Source organism: Bidens hawaiensis, unplaced genomic scaffold (assembly GCF_021521415.1).
Source record: "Bidens hawaiensis isolate Kalapana, Puna unplaced genomic scaffold, B.hawaiensis_p1.1 tig00066392_1, whole genome shotgun sequence".
Lineage (NCBI taxonomy): Eukaryota > Viridiplantae > Streptophyta > Magnoliopsida > Asterales > Asteraceae > Bidens > Bidens hawaiensis.
In genome coordinates, this window is record NW_027501816.1 from 28,627 (window position 1) to 40,549 (window position 11,923).

At 39.3% G+C, this 11,923-nt stretch overlaps 1 pseudogene; it reads right to left on the reverse strand.

The window, feature by feature from the left end:
• Positions 1 to 5,493: 5,493 nt before the first annotated feature.
• LOC143604744 (AT-hook motif nuclear-localized protein 17 pseudogene) lies at positions 5,494 to 6,727 on the reverse strand (annotated as a pseudogene).
• Positions 6,728 to 11,923: the final 5,196 nt, after the last annotated feature.

Genomic DNA, 11,923 nt, shown 5'->3' on the forward strand with positions numbered 1-11,923 from the left:
TGAACCCTCGTTACTGGCTGCTCCATCAGTGTAGAGTCGCCAGACATCATTGACGTCCTGTGCTGGGGAAGGTTGAGCCTCCTCCTGGCACTCTTTCTCCCGCAAAGCGGGGACTTCTGCAATAAAATCAGCCAGGACCTGGCCTTTTATGGCTGGTCTTGGCTTGTACTTAATTGCATATTCTCCCAATTCAATTGCCCATTTGGCTAGACGTCCCGATAATTCGGGTTTGCCTAGAACGTTTGAGAGTTTGAAGTTGGTGAGAATGGTGATTGGGTGGCCCTGGAAATATCGTCTTAACCTGCGTGAAGCGTGTATAAGTGCTAAGACCAATTTTTCGAGGGTAGAGTACCGGGTTTCTACGTCTGTTAGTACACGGCTAACATAATAGATTGGCATCTGGATGCCTTTTCGTTCTATTAGCAGGACTGCCCCGGTTGCTCTATCTGTTGCGGAAAGGTATAGGATTAACTCCTCTCCCGCTTGTGGTGCTGTAAGTGTTGGGAGTTCGATCAGGCGTGACCGAATCTCCTGAAAAGCTGCTTCCGCTTCTGGTGTCCAGCGGAAGTGCGTTTTCTTTAAGCAGTTTCTCAATGTTGACACGAAAGGAAACGACTTATCCGCATGGTTTGCCAAAAAGCGATTAAGTGCGACTAGTCGTCCATTCAGTGTCTGAGCCTGTTTGATGGTGGTAGGTGATTCCATTTTAACAATGGCTTCGACCTTTTCAGGGTTCGCTCTGAAGCCATCTTTAGTAACAATGACTCCCAAGAACTTCCCTTCTTCCATCCCAAATGAACACTTGCTCGGGTTGAGCTTCATGTTTATCTTTCTGAGCGTGTTGAAAGTTTCTTCAATGTCTTTCAACATCGCTTCTGGCTCGGGGCTTTTGATGACCAAATCATCCATATAGACTTCCAAGTTTCTCCCGATTTGGGCATGAAACTCTTTGTCCATCAGTCGTTGGTACGTGGACCCTGCATTCTTAAGTCCGAATGGCATCATTTTATAACAAAATGTACCATCGGGCGTCCGAAATGCGGTTTTGTCCTGGTCATCTACGGCCATGTGGATTTGATGGTACCCCTTATACGCATCCAAGAAGCATTTAAGGCGAAATGGTGCCAACGAATCCACCTTAAGATCAATTTCTGGTAACGGATAACAATCTTTGGGGCATGCTTTGTTCAAATCTTTGAAATCTATGCACATGCGCCATTGTTTGTCATTCTTCGGTACCATTACGGGATTTGCAACCCATGTTTGATATCTACTAACGCGTACGATGCCTGCGTCTAGGAGTTCCTTGACTTGGGTTCTACACGCGTTAGTTTGTTCAGGCCCCATTACTCTGCGCTTTTGTACGACTGGCGTAACAGCCGGATCGCACTTGAGCTTATGCTCCGCCTTACTTCGGGGTATACCAGTCATGTCAGCTGGTGCCCACGCAAAGATGTCAGCGTTTTTCTGCAGTAAGCGTTTGAGTAGGGTGCGGGTGGGATCAACGATTGTTGGTCCAATGGTAACGGCCTGGTCGGGGTATTTGCCATTGAAGGCCCATTTTTCCGGTTCGGTGATGGTTGGTTTAGCCATTTTCGGTTTGGGTTTAGATGAGACAGATGCGATGCATACCTGGGGAATGCCAATGATCATCGCTACACCCTCAGCTGTTGGCCATCCCATCATGCCGTGGACTGAAGATACCACGGCGTTGAATCTTGCCATCCCGTCTCTTCCGAATAGGATGTCGTACGTGTGGTGTGGCTTTTTCATCACGACAAAATCCACTTCTTCTGTGCGTGAATGATTCCCATCGGTAAGAGTAACGGGGAAAGATAGGATACCCAGGGGGGTTTCTGTACTGCCGTCAAACCCTTCCATTGAAGCGTAGACCGTTTCCAAGCGTTCTTTGTCTTCATCATCCAGCTTGTCAAAGAACTGCCTGTACATCACTGTCGACGAAGCGCCGTTGTCAGCAAGAGTGCGGGAAGTGATGTAATGCCCCAGCTGGCTTTTGATGACGATTGGGGCCTTCTTTGCTGGGGCCTCCTGGCACTCGCGGGAAGCGCACCTCAGCCTCCTTCCACGCGCATGGTTCTGTCACTCGTCTTTTTCTTCCTCTGACCTTGCCATGAACCATGTTGATGCTGATGTCGACGGGCTTTCGTCCGTTACCTCTGTACCGGTTGTCATTCCTTCCTCCCTTCTTGATTGATGCCACGAGATGTGCAAGTCTTCCATCCTTGACAAATGTCTCAACAATATCCTTCAAGGATGTGCACTCTTCAGTACCATGACCCTTTGTCCCGTGGAAATCACAGGATTTGCTTTGATCCGCATTAGGTTTCTGCCGGATCAATGGGGCTTTTGGCCATGGCAATTTTTCCGTGGCAAATATCTCCGTGACGCTCTTGGTGAGTGGCGTCCACCGGTGTTTTCGGTTTGAAGGGTGTGTGTTGTCCCTTCCGCCAACAAGAGGGCGAGAGCTGGATGAGGTGTCAAAGTTTACCCTTGACTACCAAATACCTAGCCGCCTCTTTTTGTTCTGCCGGGCGGTCCTAACGTTGTTCTCCCTTGTCCTCTGCGTGTAGAGGTGTGTACTCTGGGGAAGATCTCTTCCCAGCTGCTTCTCCGTCTCGGCAAAGCGCTTGGCTGCCGTCATGATGGCATCCCATGTGGATGGCATGCCGTCCTTACCCGTCAATGTGCGGATAAGCTCTGGGTACTCGGTGCCCTGGATGAAAGCGGCGCGAACAAGATCTTCACTTATGTTGCCCAGACTCAACTTCTTGGAGTTGAAGCGGGTGATGAAGTCTAGTAAAGATTCATCCTCCTCTCTAACGCAGTTGAGGATCGTCCACTGCTCTTCAGTATACTTCCTCTGCTGGCTGAAGTGCTGGCTGAACTTGTTCTGAAAGTCCGCCCAGTCATATATGTGGTGGACCGGTAAACGATCGAACCATGCCCTGGCTGCTCCGACCAGAGTCATCTGGAACATGTAACACCACGTGGGTTCCGTCCAGTTACTGACGGTAGCCCCCGCAATGAACCTGATCAAATGGTCGTCTGGGTCGGATAGACCATCATAAGTGCCAATGTTGGACATTTGTTTGGCACTTCTCGGGGCGATTGCTTCCGCAATGTCCCTTGCAAATTTTGACTTTCCTGCATTCGTAGCAGTTGGTCTAAAGGTTTTGGAGAAGTCACGCGGGTTTCTCTCCGCATTTGTTGGTTTAAAGGCTTCCCCAAAATTCCTTTTTGGCTGGGAGTCCGTTTCCTTACGCTTCCCTTTCGCCTTATGGCGAGGGTTTGCGTCGGTATCGGACTCCTCCCTTTCGTCGTCTGAGTACTCGCCCTCGCTGTTCATAATGAGGTGTTGGCGAGTACTGCCGAATTCGTCAGCCTGTTGAACTGAACGCAAGCGTTCGTCCAATTCAGCTTGGAACTCTTTCTGACGTGCTTCGGCCCACGCCTTCACTTGATCTAGTGTTTGGCGAGGGACCCTCGTTCGTTTTTCCAGCTGGGTATCGGTGAACCCCAGTGGAATATTTACTGCACTTGCCCCGGCTTGGGTAGTCGGGGTAGTGTTCGTAAGGATTGTATAACCGCCGGTGTTCCCCCCAGTTGCTGGGGTTGTTACCGGGGTTTCTTGGTCGGTTACTGGCCTTTGGACCGGAGTAACGTTAACCATTTCTTCAGAAAATTTGAAAAAACTAAATTAGTTCTAGCTTTTATGCACGGATGGCGCCAATGAAGAAACACTAAGTGACCCGGTGCAGATTATAGATAATCTGGGGGTTAAGTAATGTTTCCCACGAGAATGAGGTCCAACAGAGACGGTTGTTCTTCAGGGGACCTGCAAAACAAACACCGTAAGCTCGTCACTGAGAAGGGGGGGGGGTTCCTCCTTGTGACCACCCTCCGGCGTGAGAATCAGACTAGATTGCTCTGAATATAAGTGTATATTAAGAGATTGCTAGATAACAGGATAGCAGATTCTCTTACCATTCCAAGATGTTGGAGTATTTATAGCCGAAGGTAGGTTTCCTAGAAGGTACAGCCGGCTGAATAGTATTCCTGTTCTACCAACAGTGGACTATGCACAGGCCATACTGGTTGGTGGATAGGTTACGGCCAACAGTAACAAAGTCGGCTGCACTATTCCACCAACTGTAGATTATGCACGTCCCACCTACTGTGGATTATACGCAGGCCATGCTGGTTGGTGAATGGGTTACGGCCAACAGTAACACTATTCTACCAACTGTAGGCTGCGCACGCCCCTCAGTAAGAGTTGGTGAGTAGGCAGCGGCTAATAGTGAAACAGTACTAGAGGGTGCTCCTCCTCGTACTGTTGTCTGTGAGCTGTCACCCTGTGATTGGCTCATGGGCTGTTCTGGTCAGATTGTCTGTCCTATCCATACCTTGGTAGGTATAGTACAAAAGATCTTTCAGAATCATACGCACTGGCTCATTTTGGCGGGATTGTTCCCGCCTTGCTCATTCCTTCATGTGACTACTGAAGTAGCTATTGTCTTGTGCGTGTAGCCCTGCTGTCTGCGGGTAGCCTTTCCTGATGGCTTGTATCCGCAACTGCGAGAACAGGCGGGGTACTTCACCATTGGGAGGCTTTCCCTGCGTGTACAGCTTGCGTACTGCGCGTAAGGTTCTCTGAGCATGGTGGGTCCTGCGGGAGCAGATGGCCATTGCGCTGACGTCCCTGTTCAAGGTGAGTCTTGCGGGACCAACTGGGCTCTGCTGGGACCTACCTCTTCACATCATGTGAATGAATGCGTGTGAAAAGCCATCCAATGGATTAGGTTGACCCCGTGAAACCTTTATCTTTACAAGATGCATTCAGACTGTGACATTTTCAGAACTCAGAAGCCTGCTAATTACTGCAAAAAGTCCATCTTTTCTCCATTCATTGTCCATGTCACGTTCTTCAAGGTTACCACTTTCGTTAACCCCCTAACCCCACATTTACTGATCAATACTTACATCAAACAAGACCAATCTAGTTAGACAAGCGCAAAAGATTGTACTTACCAAAAAATTGGACATTTGACTGTTTTAAACATTCTAAAAGGTAAAATGCCATCAGGGTTTACGTGACCTTCAAAAATCAAAACTTGTTACTTTATAAAATAATATTAAATTAAATTCTAGTTCTCAGGATATTATTACAATTAGTTACTAGCTGAAAACAGCGTCGTCATTTGCTATTAGGGTTTAAGCAACTACAATTTAAAACCATAACGTAACTGTTTTATACATCATATTCAAACACAGAACATCCAAGTGAATTATGTTGTTTTCATAATATTAATTAGTACAAGGAAATTGAAAAGAAAGAAAAAAAAGTCGGAAAGTAAGATTACTATTCCGAAGCGTAAGTGGTTTTAAGTGTGAAACGATCAACATGGCTTAGAACAAACTAATAATAATAAGCATAAGAAATAAATATCTGAAAAACCCTAGAAAGATATAATAATAAAAATCAAAGGATTACTGTGTGTTCTTGGTTAATAACTACATAGAGAACATGATCACTCAAAACCCTAATCAAAAACCAAGAAATTAATCCTCTAAACACCAACCTGCTTCCATATCCAGTTTTCACATATTATTATCATTCAATATGGCGGCGGGTGCAGCTGCGCTTGCCGTGCCGTAGGCGCCCATATCACATCGGACGGCAGGTGAGAGCTATACATCGACATTGACTCCGCCGGCTGATGATGACCCGCTGCCGGCGGAGACTGTTCACTAGCTGCAACTGAACCACTGGCACCACCCGAGTGTTCTTCCTCGCTTGGTAACCTGTGATACATAGGGTTATTAAACGACGCTGCGATGATAAAAACCTGTCCAGCCGACATGAGTGGACCGGCAACAGCCCCACCGACTATCTGCCCCTGTGGACCGGCTAGTGATATCGTAAAGCCGTTGGCGAATGGAGCCATGGTGGAGGATGACGGGAACACGGTGGCTGAGATCGAGAGGATGTCGAACCGGCCGTGGAAGGTGACGGTTCCGCCGGAGGAGGCGGTGGTGGGTTGCCGGAGTGAGACGTTGGTGACGGTGCCAAAGCCGGTTAAGATACACAGCCCGGTGTTACGTTTCCGGCAGTAGGTGTTAACGGCGTCTATGATGTCGGTGGCGGCTGGGAGTTCGAGGACGTATGGCGCCATGGCCGGGTCGGGTTCTCGGGTGATGATAACGGGTGGTTTGGGTTTGTTTTTGGAGTCGGGTGGGCGGCCACGTGGGCGTTTGACGGATTCAATAGAGGCGCCGTCGTTGGCGGTGGTGGAGGCATCTTTTTTGGTTTCGGGTTCGTCGGAGGTGTTGCTGAGTTGGAACGGGTGGCTGGTGATGGCAAAGTGTTGTGGTGATGGTTGTTGGTGGTGGAATTTGGAGAACATGTTTTGGGGTGGAGGGGTTTTATTGTCACGATGGTATTCGCCTTTCATTTTCTATAATAATATTATTATTAGGATTAGGATATTTGGAAGTTGTTTGTTTGTTTGTTTGTTTATAAATGAGCAAGTGTGTGAGAGAGAGATGGATCTAGAGAGAGAAAGGGGGTGGCGGTGGGTGAGCTTGGAATTCAAGTAAAGATTGCGCCGCTGGTTGAAAGGTAAAGTGGGCCCACCACACAATCTGTGAAACAAAGAAAGAAAACTAAGGTAGGTTATTTCTTTATTGTTTATTATTTATCTTGAAACTAAGTTTGGAAACTACATCCGTTACTTAAAAGTATTGTGTTCAGGTTAATTCTATAACTTAGGGCAGTGGGGGCAAGAGATGTTTGGATTTTGATTCGAATTTGAAACATTTGAAATTCGATTTGATTTCGATTATTAAAATTTGAATTTGTTTATAAAAAATTCGAATTCGATTTGATGAGCATCACTACTGAGGATGCATGCGGATACCAGGATGCGGGGATATATGTACATGTATTGAGAGGTTATTGTCGCCAGTTGTTAAACCATAAATTGAGGACCCAAATAGAGGTACTCATATTTGATGAAATATAAGTGTTGGAGTTGAAACTAGTTGTTTGAAGACCTTATTTTATCATACCTAATCATTAATCAATTTTTATTATTTATTTAAAAAGAATACAGAAAATTGGTTCTAGGATATTTTACATTATATTAGGATACTTGAGAGGTGTAGCCTACTTGTTTAATTAACAATAACCTAAATATTAGGGTCGGCTTAACGTGTCCGGGGATCTAAAATTAACTAAAATATTAAGACATTTTTTATGTGTACAGCCATAGAGAGTATCGAATAATTTATGAAATTTGGATGATATGCAATGATAATAGGTGCGTGGCATTCCTCCTAAAATTATGGTCCATCAAGTTATTAATTTAAAAAAAAACTCATTTACAAAAACCCATATAAATCTTATTTTAGATTAAGACTCTATAAAATTAAAAGCCTAAAGCCTTGGCCTTATTTGGATTACCCATAAGATGACCTTGCTAAATATTATGTGCCAACTCGTCAGATAGTTTAACAAGTTTATACAAATTTGTTAAACATATCATTTTCAGATTATATGGCTTTAAATGTGCTAAAGATTGATGTTTTTTTAACGAACAAAGATAAGTCGTGTACAGAATGAATAACTGATAACTGAAAATTTAAACATGTAAACTTGACACAGTTTATACGGATACCGTATACATATTATTCATAACTTTTTTAAATTAAAAAAAGAAGCTTGAAACACAATCTTTAATAATTTATTAGTCCAACGTCAAATATCAACAGATGTACTTTACTAATTTTCAAAGTAGCTTTTTATCTCGGAATTATTAGTGTAAATCAACATACCGATGATAATTTGTGGATTTTATATTTTTCAAATACCGTAACTGTCCCAACAAATATTCAACAACTGCTTTCTTTTCAAAAACCTAAGTTGCATAATTGGGGAAAGATTTAATTGTGAAGATAAGACTAAGTAGATATTTCAATATGACATCATAATATATGATTAGACATATATAAATTTACGAATGATTTATAATACACTATATTTGTAATTACCAAATAACCCGGGGGGGGGGGGGGGGGAATAAAAAACCAAGTAATAAGGGTCAAGTAATTTTATAAATGAGAACAAAAATTTGAAAGATTTATGTCACATAACACCCTACACAAAACAATAATTAAAATGTTTCTCGCATCATCCCGTGCAAAAAAAAAAACACAAAACATCATTGTGTCTTTTATTTATTTTCGTCATTTACTGTGTCTTTTTTTTCTTAATATTGTGCTATATTACTCAATATTGTCTTATATTTTGTTCGGTATTGTGTTTTATATTGCAATCTATTGTGTCTTTTGTTTATTTATCATTGTGATTTTTGTTTATTTTCGTCACTGTGTCTTTTTCCTCAACATTGTGTTTTTTTGTTTTTTTAAACGAGAACGAAAACAGGGGGCTACTTATTTTACTTTTCTAATTTTTTATTTATGTTTTGAATTATAATTTATTTATTATTTTTCTTGAATTTTTTAAGAGCCTTTTAGGCCATAAATCCTTATCATACTTCTCATTTTTGTCTCTTTTTGTATTTTAACATTTTCTTAATAATAGATACACCATATCACATTATTTTACAATAGGGGAAATGAGAAGGATTTTGGTCTAGAAAAAATAATAAAAAAATTTATTAATAAATCATAACTTATAAATATAAATAAAAAACATAACAAAAAGGTAAAAAGAAAAACTAAAATGGTTCCCCATTATCCTCGTAAAAAAACACAATGTTTATCGTTATGTTTTATGTTTACTTTTCTAATTGATTGTGAACTTTTTTCTTAACATTATGTCTGTTTTTTTTGTGACATTGTGTTATCTTAACACTTTGTTATTTTTCCTCAAAATTGTGTTATATTTTGTAATATATTGTGTCTTTTTTATTTATTATATGTTTTTTTAGTTTATTTTCCTCATTGTCTTTTTTTGTCTCTTTTTTTAACAAGAATGTGGAAACAGTTTAGTTTTTTTTTTGTTTTTATATTTTAAGTTTTGATTTTTTTAATTATTTTTCTTGAATTTCTTAAGAGGTTATTTTAAAATACAAATTCTTCTCACACTACTAATTTTTTTCCTTTTTATGTTTTAACAATTTCAATTCACATTAGTTATAGTTATTCTGAACACTATACATATAAAATCCTTAGAAATTTTCGTTTCTAGTACTGTGAACTTATTTTTTTGGATTTTAATTTATTTATTGTAAAAAGTTAATAATATACTTAAACCTATTTTGATTGATTTATTTTGGGTTATGTTCATTTTTAATGAAACGTTGAATGAATTATCTACTTAATTTTTATATTTATTCGTTTAATTTCATTTGTTATAATTTGCATATTATTTTGTGAAACTTTTCATTTAAGTTAAACTTAAAAGAAAAAAGAATCTTGGGTGTTTGGGTGAGTTTCTAAAACTTACTTATTTGTTATTTGTTTGTTGAAAAGAAAAAACTGTTTGGCAAAACTTCTCCATAATCTTCAAATTGGATATTTTCAAAAGTTGTTTTTGTTTTTAAAAAGAAAATTAGCAATTTTAAAAGCTCACCCAAACACCCCTAAATCCATATTGAGAAATTAAATTAGAATTTAATTACGGGGTTTGTTTTACATTTTACGTTTCAAATATTTATATATTTTTTGTATTTTAATTTTATTTATTGTAAGGAAATTAATAATATACTTAGGGTTTGATGATGAAAAGGTTTCATAAATAAATGAGATGTTATAACACGTTTAAAATCTATCTAGGTTTGATGATACCCGTGACCCGCTTATTTTTTTACTATAAAACTGTTTCATAATTATAAATAATATTTTTTTAAAAAAACCATATATTTATTTTTAATATATCCCTATTTTATAGGATTTTTATATCAAAAAATATTTGGTGAGATTAATTTTTAATATAATGAGATGTTAACCCGTTTAATGGCTATCTGGGTTTGGTGAGACCCATAGCCGTAAATTCAGGTCAAATGCATGAGAAACCACTATTTACAAAGAAAGCAATTTGGTGACATAAGAGAAAATAGGGAGGTTTCGTTTATATATATTTAAGATTACTATAGTTGTGATGGATGTCTTGTTAGTCCTTATCTACTTATCATATCATACTCTTCTAATAAAGTAAAATAGTTGTCACATGTGTCAGTTTATGGTTTATAATGAAAGGTGTTTTCCCGTTTAAACCATTGAGACCCACAATAGAAAAACGTGGATCCTTTTTATCCATACCCACTTTTCATTCTAACTCTTTTAACCCATCAACTAAATCAAAACTCCAATCCTATTTCCATTCTATTCGACGACAGTCTGGCACTAGCGACAACATCCAAACCCTAATTTTGACGATGAAAACCGTCTTGTAGCCAGTCTATCTCGAGTGTGAAATCCTTGGAGTTTCTCAACAATCTAATCCATTGTTCATTAAGGTTTAACATTGTAATTTTGTGTATCGATCTTTAAGGTATCATATCGATTACCTCTGTTCAAAAATCGCATATCTCGCATCTACCTCCAATTAGTTTTTTTTTAAATTTACAATGTATGTTTTATTTATATTTGTTATTATTGGAATTCAATTTTGGATTCGATTTTAAATTTTCCATGGAAAACCTTTAATTTGTTATGCTATGTCAATTGAGATATTCAAAGATATTTTTTTATGCTTAATTTACTTTGCAATTTGGTATGCTTGCTTCTTGATAATCACATTTTGTTTTGTTGCGATTTTGAGAAGAATGAAATTAAGCCAATGTTAATTTGATACCATGGTACCATTCACACACGCATTTGATATGAAATATTTCATTATAATTTACTGAGTTCAAACTAATGTTAAATTTCCATCTTAATCATGTTGTTTACCTTTCAAATAAATAATATTTAAAGACTATATGCATTTTGTTGTTCATTGGAACCTTTTAAGCTCAGACATATTCACCAAAGCATTTTTAGTAATGCTTATGGCATAATGGCATGTGTATATGCGAAATAATTGAATTGTTTAGAATGGGTTTTCTTGAGGCGCAGTGTTGTAATTCTTGGGCCTGGTTTTATGGTTTGAGCTTATTTTATACTTAGTTCTAGCTTGATGGGCTTGGGTTTTGGGTGCATATGTAAACCGAGAACACTTTTGTGTTCTCGGTGGGCTTTTTGGTGTTTGGGCCGGCTTATTGTTTACTTTACATATATATAGTCTTGATCATGTATAAGGTAGTTGTTGTTCATTCCTAGTTTTACGATAAGGTATTATAAGTGCTTAAGCACCCGACGTATTCAATAACATACGTGTGTTTTGAAGCAATTCTGATTTACTTTACTGTTCTTATTCGTGTTCTTGAATCACCGAGTGTTGGTATTCCGCACCAATACTCGTTTGGTTGATATCATATTGTAGTGATCCAGATTCGGGACTTACAATTGGTATCAGAGCCTTGGACGAATTCAGGCTCGTTATTGTGATATCAACGGATTCAAGATATTAACGTTTGGTAGTCTGGGTGAGTTTCCGGCGAGAAGATCATCGGAGAAGAAGAAAGGGTGGTTTTGGTCAAAGATTATATTATTTGTGGAAATAATTTAAATCCCACTGATTTAGGAATTTAGTTACTTCCAAAATTAACTGTAACATCCCGAAATTTCCAAAATGATATTAATTATATTACTTATAATAGAGGGAAAGTTTACTCGGGTTATCGGGAAATAAATAAATAGAGTAGGAGTTGGTATGGGTCGGGTTGGCGTTGGGTAGTGGATATGGGTTTTGGACTTAGATTAATGGAGATGGGTTAAATGAGAATGGGCCTTAGGTCCATGGGATTTAAGGGATATAAATATCCCCTAAAACCCC